Source organism: Ranitomeya imitator, chromosome 2, assembly GCF_032444005.1.
Source record: "Ranitomeya imitator isolate aRanImi1 chromosome 2, aRanImi1.pri, whole genome shotgun sequence".
Taxonomy (NCBI): domain Eukaryota; kingdom Metazoa; phylum Chordata; class Amphibia; order Anura; family Dendrobatidae; genus Ranitomeya; species Ranitomeya imitator.
This window is the reverse complement of record NC_091283.1, coordinates 129,627,911-129,646,326: the sequence shown is the minus strand read 5'-3', so window position 1 is coordinate 129,646,326 and position 18,416 is coordinate 129,627,911. Positions and strand designations below refer to the sequence as shown.

At 44.9% G+C, this 18,416-nt stretch overlaps 1 protein-coding gene across 1 annotated transcript in view; it reads left to right on the top strand.

The window, feature by feature from the left end:
* The first annotated feature begins 2,955 nt into the window (after nucleotides 1-2,955).
* Nucleotides 2,956-18,416, top strand: part of NEXMIF (neurite extension and migration factor) — a 463,735-nt gene continuing 448,274 nt past the window's right edge. The window contains exon 1 of the mRNA XM_069747231.1: nucleotides 2,956-3,453. The gene's annotated coding sequence lies outside the window, so the exon portion shown is untranslated. The remainder of the gene's footprint in view (nucleotides 3,454-18,416) is intronic.

The following is an 18,416-nucleotide window of genomic DNA, read 5'->3' as shown; positions in this document are numbered from 1 at the left end:
ACCCTGGTTACCATGCTAAAAGTAAAAAAAAACAAACAGTACATACTTACCTACCGCTGTCTGTGCTCCAGCGCTGCGCTCTGCACTCCTCCTGTACTGGCTGTGAGCCGGAAAGCAGAGCGGTGACGTCACCGCTCTGCTTTCCGGCTCCCAGACAGTACAGGAGGAGAGCAGAGAAGCAGAGCGCAGCGCTGGAGGACAGACGGCTGTAGGTAAGTATGTACTGTTTGTTTTTTTTTTACTTTTAGCATGGTAACCAGGGTAAACATCGGGTTACTAAGCGCGGCCCTGCGCTTAGTTACCCGATGTTTACCCTGGTTACCGGCATCGTTGGTCGCTGGAGAGCGGTCTGTGTGACAGCTCTCCAGCGACCAAACAGCGACGCTGCAGCGATCCGGATCGTTGTCGGTATCGCTGCAGCGTCCCTTAATGTGAAGGGGCCTTTAGGAGGGTTGATCCTACTAATAGATGCCCTTTACAATTCGGGAAAACCCTTTGAAGGTCATTTTACATCAATAATTATTGTTATAGTTCATTAGTAGCAAATGTGACAATGCTTACTGAATGGGAATGTACTAAACGATCAATAATTGCTGGTGAAAACTGATATTTCATTGCTACAAATGAACATCATGGGGAAAATACATTTACATTATTGTTTAAAGGCGTTTTCTCAACATCATAATTGAGTAAAATTGTAAAGACAAGTAACGTTGCAATTTGTTTTTAAGAATCTCTCCATTCTTCAGAAAGGAGGAGTTTTCAATGTTATGGTTTTGTGATGCTTAGGTAACATCTGCAGCTTATCAATGAGGACTTATTCTAGCAGTGCTTACAAGCTTTTGGCTATAGAGCTTGTAAGCGCTGCTCTAGCTGGATCTGGCCTGTGCTCTTCCAATGATGCAGAGTCAGAGCTGCCCCTGCTTGCATCATTATGAAAGTGCGCAGTTCAGACCAGTGGCGCGGCCATATTACCGTGTTTCCCTGAAAGTAGGACCCCCCCGAAAGACAGGGTGGGGGTTTCGGGGGGGTCCTCCAATGTAAGGCCTCCCCCGAATGTAAGGCAGGGTTGGGGGGGCCGCTGTGAAATGTAAGGCCCTTACCTTTGGGCCGCCGCTGTCCCCCATTGGGTCCCCAGGCTCCAGAGGTGTCCTCAGGTGCAGCTGGGCGGGTCCAGCGCTCATGGGGTTAACTCGCCGTGTTAACCCCGCAATCCGCCCAGCTCAACAGCTCATTGGCCGCCCCCGCTCCCCACGTCACCGCCGGCCCCCGGCTCGAGCGCTGATTGGCCAATCAGCTCGAGTGCTGATTGGCCCAGCAGCTCGGGTTGTAATTGGCCGCCCCAGCTCCACGTCACCGCTGTTTCCCTGCTGATTGGCACAGCGTTCCCTGCAGCACAGGCCTTCCGCACCCACAGCCGCACCGCAGAGGAAAACGTCCAGCATTTAAAAACCAAGTAGGGAAACATGTACTGTATAGGGTATGGGGCTGTGTGCAGTGGGATACGGCACTGTTATGGGGTATGGGGCTGTGTGCAGTGGGATACGGCACTGTTATCGGGTATGGGGCTGTGTGCAGTGGGATACGGCACTGTTATGGGGTATGGGGCTGTGTGCAGTGGGATACGGCACTGTTATCGGGTATGGGGCTGTGTGCAGTGGGATACGGCACTGTTATGGGGTATGGGGCTGTGTGCAGTGGGATACGGCACTGTTATCGGGTATGGGGCTGTGTGCAGTGGGATACGGCACTGTTATGGGGTATGGGGCTGTGTGCAGTGGGATACGGCACTGTTATGGTATGGTATGTTAATAAATGTTAATTTATTGGTTAAAAAGAAATTGTCATTTTTTTTTTCAGCTAATGTAAGACCTCCCCCGAAAGTAAGACAGGGTGGGACTTTTTGGGTTAAAATTAATGTAAGACAGGGTCTTACTTTCGGGGAAACACGGTACTTGTCAGAACCATCAATCAATCAGTAAGCAGGAAACAGAGTCAGGGGCACAGTGCTCTCCTGAAAAATGATGCTAAAGCAACCCCTTTAAGTGAAACATAAATGGTCGTCCCTATGCATATTATTGGCTCAGTTGATTATAGAAATGATAAGGTGATAGTGCCTGCAGTGGCTGTAATGGGGTACAAACTCCTCTCATGCCTTGTAGTTAGTGGTGTCAACTATTTGGGCACATAACAGAAGCGTCTGGATCTGTAATATGGTGCCCACAGCCTACGTGTGAGTATCCGCTCCCCATCTGACATGGAGCCATAAGGAAGTTGGTGGAAGCCATTGTGGAGAGGATGGGCAGCCGAGCTCTGGACTAGAAGCATCGCAGCGAGCTGAGAATATGGTGGCAAACAGCAGCCTGTGGGGCGCCTATGTAAACGCTACCATATGCCGGCCGCCCCTCATATTGGCCATTACGGCGCCCAACGTGCCCGTCCTTCCTTCTCATGCACATTGGATCACTGGCAGTCAGGGGCGTAACTACAATAGGTGCAGAGGTTGAAATCGCACTCGGGCCCTGGAGCCTAGGGGGCCCATAAAGTCCTTTTGGCCTGTATGAATAGCCCAAGGCTTGTAATAATTGGGGCCCAGTTGGAGCTTTTGCATAAGCTTCAATGAAGGCCGCACTTGTCACCATGGTCAGGCGGGCAGTGCCACCTGTAGCGCCTCCAACTGGCCATATACTACAGGTAATACTGCCTTGTGCCACCCTGTTCCTCTGGGTGTCTTGGTGGGCGTATATAGCAGACCCCCTGATAATATGGGGTGCCCCCGACTGATATCACAGCAGACATGGTCCTCTGGTAATGTATTGACACCGGGCATACACCAGCACTGGCATCTTCTGCCATCACAAGGGTTAACCATGTGCAGCTCGCTCCCTCCCCGCCCCCCAGCATCCCCTCCGCTGCGCGGCCACGTGTCGGAGCCCCCTCTTTCTGCACGTCCCCGCCAGCCGGGTGCGCGCCCTTTATGACAGGTCGCCGCGCGCTCTCGCCCGTCCTGGAGGAAACAATGGCAGCGCCGGGCACCGCATGACGAGAGTGAGAGGAAGGTGCTGCCCTCCTGGATGCCCGCTCCGGCTCGTCAGGACTCGTGAGCGCCCGGGGTCTCCGGCCCGTCAGCCCTCCTCCTCCAGGGTGATGCACAAAGGCTGTACGCGCTGGGGAGGATGCAGCATCCTGCAGGAGGAGCAGAGACAGGGAGGAGCATCCACCTGCTGCAACCGGGGCTGCCAGCCTGTGTGCCACACTGACTGCTGCAGAGGGCTGGGGGGCGCGCACTGAGCCCGCCGGGGGGCACTCACAGGTGACGGGGGCATCGCTGGGGAGGAACGCGCTGCTCCAGGACCGGCAGCCATCCTGCATGTACCAGCTCCGGAGGGGACCCGGCCAGAGGAGAGAGGGCACACCGCCCGGTGCCAGGCATGTGCAGCTGCCAGCTTGTAGGTGAGTGCCAGCTGTGTGCGAGGCCTGTGGGACCAGAGGAGGTGGGCAGGCCCCATGTATCTAGCATTGTGTGATGATCCATGGGTACAGCCAAGGAGCAGCCCCATTACATGGCCACCAGCCTGCCCGCCTCTCTATTATGGGATGTACTGTAACTTAGAGCCCATTTGGTGCAGTTGTTTCTGAATCCAGGGCACAGTATGCCAGCGTCAGGGCTGCCATGCGCCTCCTATGGAGCCAACCAATGGCAAGGGCCACGCTCGCAATTTCCTAAAAAGCCCTTTCTACAGAGGGCAGCACCCGCTGCTCCAGAGGACAGCACCCCCTGCTCATGTGCTCAGCACCCCCTGGGCAGCACCCCCTGCTCCAGAGGACAGCACCCCCTGCTCATGTGCTCAGCACCCCCTGCTCATGTGCTCCGCACCCCCTGCTCATGTGCTCAGCACCCCCTGCTCCAGAGTGCAGCACCCCCTGCTCCTGTGCTCAGCACCCCCTGCTCATGTGCTCAGCACCCCCTGCTCATGTGCTCCGCACCCCCTGCTCATGTGCTCAGCACCCCCTGCTCCAGAGGACAGCACCCCCTGCTCATGTGCTCAGCACCCCCTGCTCATGTGCTCCGCACCCCCTGCTCATGTGCTCAGCACCCCCTGCTCCTGTGCTCAGCACCCCCTGCTCATGTGCTCAGCACCCCCTGCTCATGTGCTCTGCACCCCCTGCTCATGTGCTCAGCACCCCCTGCTCCTGTGCTCAGCACCCCCTGCTCATGTGCTCAGCACCCCCTGCTCATGTGCCCAGCACCCCCTGCTCATGTGCCTAGCACCCCCTGCTCATGTGCTCAGCACCCCCTGCTCATGTGCCCAGCACCCCCTGCTCATGTGCTCAGCACCCCCTGCTCATGTGCTCAGCACCCCCTGCTCATGTGCTCCGCACCCCCTGCTCATGTGCTCAGCACCCCCTGCTCCTGTGCTCAGCACCCCCTGCTCCAGAGTGCAGCACCCCCTGCTCCTGTGCTCAGCACCCCCTGCTCCTGTGCTCAGCACCCCCTGCTCCTGTGCTCAGCACCCCCTGCTCCAGAGTGCAGCACCCCCTGCTCCTGTGCTCAGCACCCCCTGCTCCTGTGCTCAGCACCCCCTGCTCCTGTGCTCAGCACCCCCTGCTCCAGAGTGCAGCACCCCCTGCTCCTGTGCTCAGCACCCCCTGCTCCTGTGCTCAGCACCCCCTGCTCCAGAGTGCAGCACCCCCTGCTCATGTGCTCAGCACCCCCTGCTCCTGTGCTCAGCACCCCCTGCTCCAGAGTGCAGCACCCCCTGCTCCTGTGCTCAGCACCCCCTGCTCCTGTGCTCAGCACCCCCTGCTCCTGTGCTCAGCACCCCCTGCTCCAGAGTGCAGCACCCCCTGCTCATGTGCTCAGCCTGACATTTACTTTATCTGCCTGACATTCTCCCGCTGCCGGTGACTTTCCTAGGGAACATCCAGGCTTATTTGCGGAGGGTGGGCAGCCACTGTAATCGTTGCTATGAGCATGCATAATTCACCATCAGCGGATCATCTCTACGGAATAACCGACCCAGAGATAATGAGAGGACGCCGCCACTTCACTCAGTAATTACAGCCCGTGGCCGTAGTAATGTCCATTATTCAGGGCTCCTATTGACCTACGTACTTGGCCTGGCATCCCTGTCATTTATTGGGGTGATGGAAAGGTGCCCACTTCAATGTATTTCTTGCAAAGTTTATCTGCTGTAAAGTCCCTGTTGTGTGGCCTGTTCTGCAGGAAGCGCCTGGTACCCTGGCATCCGGTGCTTGGGTATAGAATTAATAACATCATTTTCTACACAGTCACCAATGACTGTGGATCGTAGAAGGCCTAGATGCAATAATTACCAATACTTTGCTATACATTGTCAATGATAAATTATGGGTAGAAAGATATCTAATAATATAGTACACCCCGGGGGGCATTACAGATGTAGACGTCGGGGGCAATAAGAATTCATTAGTGGAAGTTTCATAGACACATCGGTAGAAAGTTAGAGACCGGCAGCAAATTCCCAGGCACAATGGCTCCTGCTCTCCGGAGATCTGTCTATATACAGTACTTGCTCTTTAAACCCTTTATCACCTTTGCAACATATATTTTTTGTTTTATTGAAGTTGTGTTTGCGTTTTCTGTCAATATTATGTATTTAATGTTTATTGTTTGCTATTGGCTCACATGCAGTCATTTCTGCTGGTACAATGATGCGGTGTGTAGATTTTGGGGCCACATCGGACCCCTGGGCCACTATGTAAGCAGCTCATCACAGCGTCCTCTTGGTAGATTGAGTGGCATGGGAGGCATGCAGTCATGCTCAGCAGATTTCCTGCAGAACATGGTCATGTTTACTAGAGGACTGATGTGTACGTCAAGCAGAGAGTGATTGAGCGCAGAGGTTTGCTAAACAGCACCACGCAACACCCATCTTACAACTCTCATTTTGTGCATAATGTGTTGCTCTTAGCGCTTGTGATATCCGAGCGGTAATGTGTGATACAAGTGGATTTTGTCTTTGCCAAAGGCCATTGCTGTTCCCTCTCCTTCCTTCCACGTTCTGATGTCTCCCTTCCTTATATGCTCTGCCTACAATTTGTCGTAATGAATTTCTCTGGAGCGGCTACAACCATGCAGCGATTTACTGGGCAAAAATGATATTTCACAAGTACAAATAATGCCAAAATAGAAACATGGGGTAGCTATCATTTACATATTAACGAGGTAGCTGGCAAATAATCGCATATGTGAACGACTGCTTGGAAAGAATACCAGAAAAAAAAAAATTGGTTGCTAATACAATTAACCATCTGTGTCAAGAGTAATGGAAATCTCCACCGGGAACATTCAGTTACAGCATCAGATTCCTTGCGTCTGTGGATTTCGAGCTTAACCCGTTTACATGGTGTGGGGGCTTTACCTGGAAAATCATAAAATATTATCTGTGATAAGCATTGAACCTACGCTATGGAATCATAGCGGGCAATTACTATAGGGTTTTACCTGCCCTTTGGCTATGTAGCAGTGCCAGGTGTGTCAGGTATAGCAGGGATGAGTTGATTGTAATCTTTCCTTCTGGTTTTATATAGGACTGCAGGTTTAGGGAACACCTCTAATCTCAGAAATATTGCACCGTCCAAAAGGTAGATTTTGGAATAAGCTCTTTATTCATCTGCTTTTTCTAAAGGTGAGACGGTTGTGTTGATGATAAAGGACATACGGTATCAATGGGATAAACCTACTAAGGTTTCCTGAATTCTCTGCATTTTCTTGTTCTCTATGTATCCAGTGGGCATGTGGCAGATTGTTTGCCGTGGTCATTGGCCCTCTTCAGCTGTAAACCAGATGTACACAATTCTGACTGTTCCATGTGCTTGTATGAAATGAGCAAAGTCCTTGTGTAAATCGGTTTCTAGATGCTTACACTCCAAAACCCAGTTGTGATTTGTTTACTGTGGTCGATCCATGGACAAGTGGTATACACAATGGCTACATTAAAGGAGGCCGAGTGATTACCCCACTATATACAGTAATTATGTGTATTGTAATGAATTGTCATCTGACTTCACCCCAGCTTTTATTTCCCATAATATTGTATTAGTATTACAGTATGTTTTTCATTTTTTTTGTAATATTCTGTTTTGTGTTCATAGTAGTTTTTCTGTATTAATTGCTGTAATTTACAATACTTGAACATACATAACATCAATCATACAATGGTCACACAGGAAGCAATGCCTTTTAATATTACAATAAGCATCAATGAAATATATGATGGTTCAGGTGATTGAAGGGAGCAACCACGTCGGATGCCTTTCAGGAGTCCAATCATGTCGCATTGTGAACAAGAACTGTGATACTCCACCCCAACGCTAAAAACATGACCTATTATTCTGTGCGGACGCATTGGCTTCCTGGACCTTCTCTTGCATTTATATTTAAGGTAGATCATAATTTCACCACCAATCCACTACCAAGGTGAATGCAGCAGGATTAGTCCTCAGATGAATGATGATCATTATATTGATTGCACTGGCAATGTCCTAGACGGCTAATGCCAGGCAGATCTTGGAGGTGACATGAAATCTATGGGATGCACAATATTGGCACAGTATCAGGTTCTTATTTCTCATCACTAAAGGATATGTCCATTTTTTGAACACTACTTTAGAGTATATGTAGATATCATCACGTAGTGTAGCCCAGAGCTGAATTTACCATTCTGCAGACTCCTGAGAGAAGACACATTTCATTATGCCTTAGTGGGTTACTATCTTTTCAGAACTAATATTGGTGATTTGTATTTGTACCATCTACTGTTTGATTGCAAGAGCGTCGTACACCCCAGATTTTTACCATTGATCCTTTTGTAATATACATGCAGGATGTATGAACGTACCCTACGCCTTCCAGTATATAAGGCAGCAAAGAACTTTGCATTCTAGAAGTGCAGTTGAATGGGGTCCGTAGAATAGGTCATCAGTATCTGATAGGTGAGGGTCAGAGACTTGCACCTCCATCGATCAGATGTTATAAGGTCCAGTTGTGGCTGGATGTAAACATATTGAATAGAGCTGCACTGCATAGCGCCATACATGTGTTGTGTCGGATGGGGGTTATTCCACAACAGCTCCTATATGACAGTTATTTCACAGCAGCTCCTCTTAATGAAGTGAGCGCTGAAGTTGGATGCGCCAAAGTCAATATTAAGCATATGCCTCTTTAATAAATTTGGTACATCTTTCAATAATGTAAAGTCTGGGGTTAGCGAACACTTAGTCATAATTTACAACACTTTTGTGGCATGAATTATGATGAATTTACCTGGTTTGCTAGGCCATGCCTCATTCTTCCACAGTTTTGCTCGCTTTTCAAGAAGTTGGCGTTGTTGTCCAGGATTGGTGTAAAAATGACATTAGTTGCATATTTTTGTGCAGCTTTCAGTTGCGCAAAAACGGCATTTCAAGCACAATTCAGAGGCTTCCACTGACGTCATCTGGACAGGGCAGCAGCATCTCATCCACTGACGTCATCTGGACAGGGCAGCAGCATCTCATCCGCTGACGTAATCTGGACAGGGCAGCAGCATCTCATCCGCTGATGTCATCTGGACAGGGCAGCAGCATCTCATCCACTGACGTCATCTGGACAGGGCAGCAGCATCTCATCCGCTGACGTAATCTGGACAGGGCAGCAGCATCTCATCCGCTGACGTAATCTGGACAGGGCAGCAGCATTTCATCCGCTGACGTCATCTGGACAGGGCAGCAGAGTCTCATCCGCTGACGTCATCTGGACAGGGCAGCAGCATCTCGTCCGCTGACGTCATCTGGACAGGGCAGCAGCGTCTCATCCGCTCTGCTCTGTTGACATGGCGTGACTGTCGTCATGCTGATTGACATCTGGCTGCTTAACTAAGGAGAGACGTCTATCAACCAGCATGACATCGTCAGTCACGCCCCATCGAGAGAAAAGCCCAGAAGAACAAAAGCCATGACGTTGGGCAGCTGTATCGCTAGCATGAACGGTCAGTGACCGCTCTGATCAGGCGCCAGGTTAAACAGGCAGGTAGGACTTAGCAATTACCTGCCTGTTTTACACCCTTAGAAAAAAACATATCCTTGAAACCTCTTTAAGACAACGGTATCTGAGTACCATGTTTCTTCAACTAAGCCTGGATAAGTCAGGATAGATGTATCCTCATAGCACTTTCGTTGAAATCATTTGGACCATGAAGCTCCTAACGCTGATGTCAGTGGGGAGCTGTGGCACATTCATTCCAGCATTTGGTCGGAGTCCACGTGGATGGTCTTCCAGAATACCTCCCCAACATGCCAGAAGATCTGTACAATATAGTGATTTTATTTTCAGGAGGATCCAAACCATCAATAAAATGAGTAGATTGATTAGAGACAGAAATATGTGGAGCTTTAAATGTACGGTAGATGGCAAACCCATAGGGGCTGCTGCCGAATATTCTGCAAGCATTATGTGTCATCTTTCTTGCCAGCAGCTGGATGATGTTCCATAGACAATGTTTTTGCATATGAAATACAAAATGTTGAGGAAATGTCAGTATTGTTATGCAGCTCTCTTATTATTGTTATTTACTAAGTAATACCCAGTGAGAAATTCTCCACCCTAGGATTTCAGAGTTTTCTGGACAGGCATTTATTGACCACTTTCAGCACAAGTCTGTTCCGCTTCCACTTTAGGATCTCATTCCGTGTGTCCTGTTGGATGAAACCTCCCATTTGGTTTACAAGTATGATAACTATCAGATTAGTAACAATTCATAGACATCCTTACTTGATACACTGAATACTAAATGTCGGGCCATGTGAGGGCTCTGGGGGCATTATTCTGAGGGGTACAAGCATCTTGCCAGGTGTCTAGTAATTGTGTTCTCAGGACGTTTCTCCTGCTGATAATGTACTTAACACATTCCGTTGAAAGCGTGTGCGGCTCTGTGCTGCTTTACACCGTTATACAGGAGCGTCATCCTGAAAATCCAGATCTGGGTCAGATAATCAGTGCAAGACTACATTCATATAATGTATTGTACGTATTACACACTGCATGCATAGTCTCATGGATGTACCATGTGAGCATGTGTCTAGCCCTGAAACCATCAAATGTCTTGTAAACCATTGTCTCATTTACCATTGTGAACCCATGAATTGGTTTTACGGGTGGTCCGAAACTAGCATTTAAATCCTAAATGTCTGTTTATTGTAATAATATCATCTCTTTTCTAATATACTAAAAACTACCTATCATTCCCTCACTACTCTATTTTTTATTTAACCTACTTATTGTTTGAAGACGTTTCATTAAGAACCACCGATGCATGCTGGGATTCTCAAAATGATACGTCATCAGGGGAAAAAGGCTGCAGCCTGAAGCGTCATCGATGATGCACATCTCAGGGGCTTGTCCCTGCTCTACTGAGCATGTGTTGCTTGTCAATTCCAAAGTATGCTTAGAAGGACCTTACCACTGTGCAATATTCTTTTTAATGCACAGTGACAGTGCACTCCCTTGCCAACTCTGATGAGAAGTAATGAGCCAGCAAGAGAGCGCACTGTCAGCGTGCATTGTAAGGAGAAATCCCAACGAGCAGAGATCAGCTTTAACTCTGGTGACGCTTTGTTTCAAGATGATGGCAAAGATTGCGGTCTCTGCCCCCTTGTGACATCTTGTTTGCGTGTCCCAGCATGCACTGGAGGTTCTCAAATCAATCGTCATCAAACAGGAAGTAGGTAAAAAATAAATATAACAGAGTAGTGAGGCAACCATAGGGAATTTTTTATTAAAGTATATTAGTAAAGATATTAGATTATTACATTAAATAGTCAGATATTTAGGATTAAAATAATTGTTAGTTTCAGCCCGGGCCACCCCCTTGAACACATGATGAAATGGGTTGAATAAATAAGTAGTAAAATGTCTTTCCCCAGTTTGGAAAAAATGTACCCCAGTAATGGAAGACCAACCTTAAAGGGATTGTTGATATTTGAAAAAAAATGTCAAATACCCTAAGGCTTCATTCAGATGTCAGTGATTTTTGTGGTCTTGGCGTTTGGTGTTTGGTTGGTGTTTTGGATCAGAATTTTATTAGTGTAAGATTTTCACCATCAGTGATTTTCTTGTATGAAAAAAGTAAATAAACTTCAAAACTTTAATCTATTACAGTGTTCGTCATGGGTAACACACCAACTGCACACAGGTAATAAAGTGTGTAATCGGTGATTTTCATGAGCTCATAGATTTATATGGGTGATTTTGATCCATGACTCAGGTCAAGATCATAGATATTGTGATGGTGTAATATATCGTCAACCCATTATTTCTCTTTGTTTAAATGGGCTTTCTCAACATCAGTGGTTAAAATTGCAAATTGCTTGCAAAAACAAGCAACTTTTCAGTTGTAATCTTATGAAAAATCCTCTCCATTCACAAGATTGGGAGGGATTTTTAACTTTGTTTAATTCTCATTGTCTAGGTTACCAACCACCACCGCTGTGTAGATGCATGGCAGAACAGAGGCAGTGCTTACAAGCGCTTTTTAATGGAGCTTGTAAGCATTGATTTAAAGCTGGTTGGAGCATATATTCTGGCCAGATTTAGTGTTCCTCCACTCGTCCTATCCTCCTGCAGCATCGGTGAGTGCTCAGTTCGGACTAGCAGTGCAAACATGCCGCTGATCTGAACTGTCCATCTCCAAGAGCCGCCAAGCAAGCAGGAAGCTGAGATAGAGGAATGGCGCACTTCTGAAGATAAAACTTTTTTTAAAATTATTTTAATTATATACTTGTTCATTTTAATTGTGAACATCACTGAACTGATTCCATGGAAAGTGAAGCGTTAGGAAGATCAATAACTGGATCAGGCACAATCCCTTAATCATGGAAGCTTCTTCTAGTTGAACTCTTCCTGCCCCTTTGCTTTGACCTTCTCTACATTTGCAGGTATAGAATACAGGACCAGTAGGCTAATCCCACCAGAATGTTCTTTGCGTTACTGGCCTTTCCCTTTCGTTTGTCCCATACTATGCAAGATGTATCTGACGATGGTTGTTATATTTACCGTCTTTTTAATTTTACCGGGAAATATCTGTATTGCATAGATTCATTTTGTAAGTGTACACATTTTATTAGTGTAAATCATGGAGACCTATTTTTAGTTTTCTTTAAATAATAATTATTTTTATAAGGTCATGTGAAAGCCCATTTGGCTATTTTAATGGTCTAGTTGGGTCCTAGAGTGTACAGTATTTTGTCCTTCCCTGATATAAAGTATGTCTATATAATTATCACAAGTCTGTGGTCTTCCCGAATTATCATGGGCATAAAAGACATTTAAATTAAATGGGGTTAATATTCAGTAAGATCTGGAATCTTTTACTGCAGATTATCTTGCTTTACTTATATGTTCAACCCATTAAAAGGTATTACAACCTCCAAAGTACAGTTTGACATTGCTAATGGAGTTTGGCTGCTAAGTAGTCCCCGGAGTCCTGTTTCAGTTAACTGTAGTCTATGTCCTTGCAACAATAGCAAAATAACACTGTGGGGTTTAGATTGAGAACGGCAGCTGTGTGGTTTCTCTCTTTGTTTATACCTAAGATTTCCCTTTAGGATCAATAAAAAAAGGTCTGGGCTTGTGTTATAGTTCTGAGACAAACCCTGTCTGGATATACAGAATAACACACCTCTTGCCCTACACTGTAGGTCACTGCTGAAATTGTAATTCTGCTCAGTCCAGGAATTTATACTGATTTTATGGTGGAAAAATCCTGGAACTGGAAATACGTACTAGTTGGGTGAAGGCTTATATGACGTGTTTCTGTGGATGACCTGGCTGGTGGTGTTAGGGAAAGCCAAGTCAAGTATCAGAATTTGTTTGTGCCGGAGAACGAGTATTGGACTTATGTGCTATGGGCCAGAACACCAGAGGAAGCATCTCTGAGGCCCTATTGCCAATCTATGCAGGACACCTAGATATATGCATACTCAAAAATGTTATTTGGGGAAAAAACCCTCTCTGTTAGCATGTAACGAACTCCAGATCTGCTGTCTAGTGCTACAGGTGCTTCTCACAAAATTAGAATGTCATCAAAAAGTGAGTATCCTCACCCATCCCCTGCAGACGGTGAGCCCGCGCGGGCAGGGTCCTCCCTCCTTATGTACCTGTGTGCCTTGGTTTTTGCTCATGTTTAATATATTTGTCTATATTTGCCACCTTTTCACATGTAAAGCGCCATTAAATAAATGGCGCTATAAAAATGTATAATAATAATAATAATAATAAAAGTTGAGTGAAAGGAAAAAGTGTGGTAGAAAAAGGTGCACAGCAGCAGGGATAACCCTAGCCTTAAAATGATTGTTAAGAAAAGGCCATTACATTTTTTTGGTGGAGATTCACAAGGAGTGAGCTGCTGCTGGAGTCATTGCTTCAAGAGCCACCACACACAGACGTATCCAGGACATGGGCTACAAGTGTCCCATTCCTTGTGTCATGCCACTCATGACCAATAGACAACGCCAGAAGTGTCTTACCTGGGCCAAGGAGAAAAAGAACTGGACTGTTGCTCAGTGGTTCAAGGTGTTGTTTTCAGATTAAAGTAAATTTTGCATTTCATTTGGAAATCAAAGTGCCAGAGTCTGGAAAAAGAGTGGAAAGGCCACAATCCAAGCTGCTTGAGGTCTAGTGTGAAGTTTCCACAATCACTGATGGTTTAGGGAGCCATGTCATCTGCTGATGTAGGTCCACTGTGTTTTATTATGACCAAAGTCAGCGCAGCTGTCTACCAGGAAATTTTAGAGCACTTCATGCTTCTTTCTGCTGACAAGCTTTATGGAGATGGAAATTTCATTCTCCAGCAGGACTTAGCACCTGTCCACACTGCCAAAAGTACCAATACCTGGTTTACAAACAACAGTATCACTGTGCTTGATTGGCCAGCAAACTCGCCTGACCTTAACTCCATAGAGAATCTATGGGGTATTTTCAAGAGGAAGATGAGAGACACCGGACCCAACAATGCAGATGAGCTGAAGGCTTTAACAATGATAAATGTAAGGTTATACACATGGGAAGAAGGAATCAATATCACCATTACACACTGAACGGGAAACCACTGGGTAAATCTGACAGGGAGAAGGACTTGGGGATCCTCGTTAATGATAAACTTACCTGGAGCAGCCAGTGCCAGGCAGCAGCTGCCAAGGCAAACAGGATCATGGGGTGCATTAAAAGAGGTCTGGATACACATGATGAGAGCATTATACTGCCTCTGTACAAATCCCTAGTTAGACCGCACATGGAGTACTGTGTCCAGTTTTGGGCACCGGTGCTCAGGAAGGATATAATGGAACTAGAGAGAGTACAAAGGAGGGCAACAAAATTAATAATGGGGATGGGAGAACTACAATACCCAGATAGATTAGCGAAATTAGGATTATTTAGTCTAGAAAAAAGACGACTGAGGGGCGATCTAATAACCATGTATAAGTATATAAGGGGACAATACAAATATCTCGCTGAGGATCTGTTTATACCAAGGAAGGTGACGGGCACAAGGGGGCATTCTTTGCGTCTGGAGGAGAGAAGGTTTTTCCACCAACATAGAAGAGGATTCTTTACTGTTAGGGCAGTGAGAATCTGGAATTGCTTGCCTGAGGAGGTGGTGATGGCGAACTCAGTCGAGGGGTTCAAGAGAGGCCTGGATGTCTTCCTGGAGCAGAACAATATTGTATCATACAATTATTAGGTTCTGTAGAAGGACGTAGATCTGGGGATTTATTATGATGGAATATAGGCTGAACTGGATGGACAAATGTCTTTTTTCGGCCTTACTAACTATGTTACTATGTTAATATGTTACTAAGGCTGCTATGAGAGCAACCTGGGCTTCCATAATACCTCAGCAGTGCCACAGGCTGATCGCCTCCATGCCACACCACATTTATGCAGTAATTGATACAAAAGGAGTCCGACCAAGTATTGAGTGCATTTACTGAACATACATTTCAGTAGGCCAACTTATCTGATTTTAAAATCATTTTTCAAGCTGCTGGTATAAAGTATTCTAATTCACTGAGATAATGACTTTTGGGGTTTCATTGACTCTAAGCCATAATCATCGACGTTAACAGAAATAAACACTTGAAATAAACACTTTTTGTATTGAAGAACTGAAATAAATTAACTTTTTGATGATCTTCTAATTTTGTGAGAAGTATACCTATTATTGCGTCAAGGTTACCAAAGGATCCTTGGTTACTTTGGGGCATTTTCAACTTGTGCAGAAAAGTCTAAAAAAACAGTTGATAGTCTGAAATTTTATAAACAGTGAATCAGATATTTAATTACCAGTAAAGCAAGGAGATGACATGTAGTAAAAGGGACAAAAAATGTGGAATTTCAGAAAATGTTAGTTGACAGATATAAATTAATCTATTTTCTACTGATTTCATTTAATAATCAGATCTGGTAACATATAATTCCAATATAATAATTAGATTTGCCCAATGATACAGTTATTACCTCGGAAGTTTTATCTGTTATGGCATCTTACATACTCTTGAATGCTAGTGTCTTCCCGTTTGTACGTGGGGTGATTCTTCTTGGTCTTCTATGTCATCTCACTGTCTGTCTTGTTAACCAGAGTCCCCATTTCTGAGGTTTATGATCTTGCCTGGTCTTGTAGGATTTCTTAGAGTTATGTTTTTTGTTTTCTTCATTTTTGAGATTGATGGTGTTGCCTGATGTTTATCTCTCCTGACTACCAGTGTCCCCCATTTCTGGGGTTGTTGATGCATGATTTGAAGGGTTTTACATGACTTGTAGGGTTTACTGGCCTTGGTGTGTTTTTTTTTTACAGTCGTGTTTTCTGGTTTTCCCCATTTCTGAGAATGATTATGATGTTGTCTGGCATTGTATTGTATTTCACTGTCTCTCTTGATTGCTTGTGTTCCCCATTTCTGTGGTTGATGATACATGATTTGTAGGGTTTTACTGGTCTTGAAGGGTTTTACATGACTTGTAGGGTTTACTGATCTTGTGGTTTGTTTTTTTTACAGTCATATTTTCTGGTTTTCCCCATTTTTGAGGTTGACGATGGCATTGTATGGCATCTTACAAGAACTGGCTGTCATGTTTACTGGTGTCCCCACCATTTCTGAGATTGATTACCTTGCCTATTTTTTTAAGGCATCTTACTGGGACTGACAGTATGAAAAGGTTATCATTTTCTTTGTGTCTTCTAGATTTTTTTTAAAATACTTAGTGTACCGAACGGCTCTGCCCGAGTTGGCGAGTTAGTGTTGAGGTCAGCTAGAACCATTAGTTTTCTTTTATTTTGCTATAACCCGCTATCTGACCTTCATTCTCTGGATTTCCAGCCTTCACAAGGAACTTTGATGGCCTGGAATAAATATAAAGGTTTCTTGGCATGTAGTAGGAGGACATTTGTTTCGTTAAATGTTGAAATAAAAAGCGAGTTATTTTTATGTTCTATGTTTTGGCCCAAGCTTCTGCTATTACCTTGTTTTATCCTTTTATACTAGATGTAAATTTTAGCACGTATTAAATGCCTGCGGGAACTGGTCAAGGCGCTACGTCTATGAAATTATGGACTGCTTGTCCCAGATGGCGTAGTTTTGTATTTCTTATTGCCATTCTTGTGCTTGCATGTTTTATCATAACTGCAGAGAGATACAACAGTATCAATAAAAATATTTATCTTGCTTTTAGACAAGCTGTTTCCTGTATGACGGAGCATCCCCTGTATGTTCATTGTGTCATCAGTGATCCCTAACATTGTTTGCTATTTCTATAGACTTTTGCTTTTATCTCATAACTTTTCTATTTGTACATCGATGTAGTCGTATAACGGCTTGCTGTTTTTTGTTTTTTTGTGGGTTGAGTTGTATTTTTAATTACATTAATTTAGGGAACAGATATTTTTTATTCATTTGGTTTTTAGAGGAAATGGAAAAAAACATGAATACAATGACAGTTTTTTTGGGTTCTGTTTTAAGGGCATTCTCTGTGCAGTATAAATGACATTTAGATTTATTCTGTGGTATATATGCAAACAAATGTAACAGCGCTGTGTAAACATTATATTACTGCACTCGTAAAGACGAGAGATTCTTAGCCCAGATTTTGATCAAAGTATCTGAGCCCATCTGTCAACGACAAGGTAACCTCTATAATAAAGACTCACCTCCCTTTGTGCCTCAATCTCAAATAAACTGGGGATGGCAGGGATCCATCTATGTTTTCTCTAATTAAAACAGTTTTGGAAGGATGGGTGGATAGGATTGTGGGTTGTTAGGATTATTGTGATACTATATTTTAGGGCCCCGGAGTCGGTAAGCCAAAACTCCGACTCCGGCTCTTCAATTTCCATGACACCGACTCCACCAAAATGGGCTCCGACTCCACCAAAATGGGCTCCGACTCCACAGCCCTGCTACGTTTATAATTTTTTTTTAAATAAACCCCTTGTTTTTCATGTAGCCATATTTCAAGAGCCATTGCTAGAGGACTTATTTTTTATGGGACATGTTGAACTCTTCTTTAGCACCTTTTTGGGGTACAAATGACAATTTGGCAATTTGGGACAAATGACAATTGTTGATTAGCTTTTATTCTTTTTGGGAGGGAGTATGAACAAAAGCAATTTTTTGACATCGCTATGGTTAATTAGTTTTTCTTTTACAATTGTGATTGTTTCCATTAACCCCTTACTAACATAGGAGTCCGTATCTTTGCTGGCAGATGATGGCTGTGTTATTCAACCATTCTCTGCCTTTAGGCCTCTTTTACACATCAGTTTTTTGCCATCAGTCACAATTCGTGACTGAAAGGTGATGGCCGTATCTCTTATCGGCCAAACCTGGTGACAGGTTCCCTTTAAGAGTAAAAATAAATTTTTTAAAATATTAAAAAAAATGTAAGTGGGAATTATCACCTGCATTAAAAACCAAGATCAATCCAATCCATCAAAATACAAAATGAATTAATCTGATTGATAAACAGTATAACGAGAAAGAAAGATCAAAACGTCTGAATTGTGTTTTTTTTGACTGCTGCAACTAGGGCTGTGGAGTCAGAGTCAGTCGGTGTCCATTTTGGTGGAGTTGGTATAAAATAGACTGGGTACAGTAGTTTTCATAATAATATGGGGAATTTATTAAATGTTCTATTAAAGGGACACTGTCACCTGAATTTGGAGGGAACAATCTTCAGCCATGGAGGCGGGGTTTTTGGGTGTTTGATTCACCCTTTCCTTACTCGCTGGCTGCATGCTGGCTGCAATATTGGATTGAAGTTCATTCTCTGTCCTCCGTAGTACATGCCTGCACAAGGCAATCTTGCCTTGCGCAGGCGTGTACTATGGAGGACAGAGAATGAACTT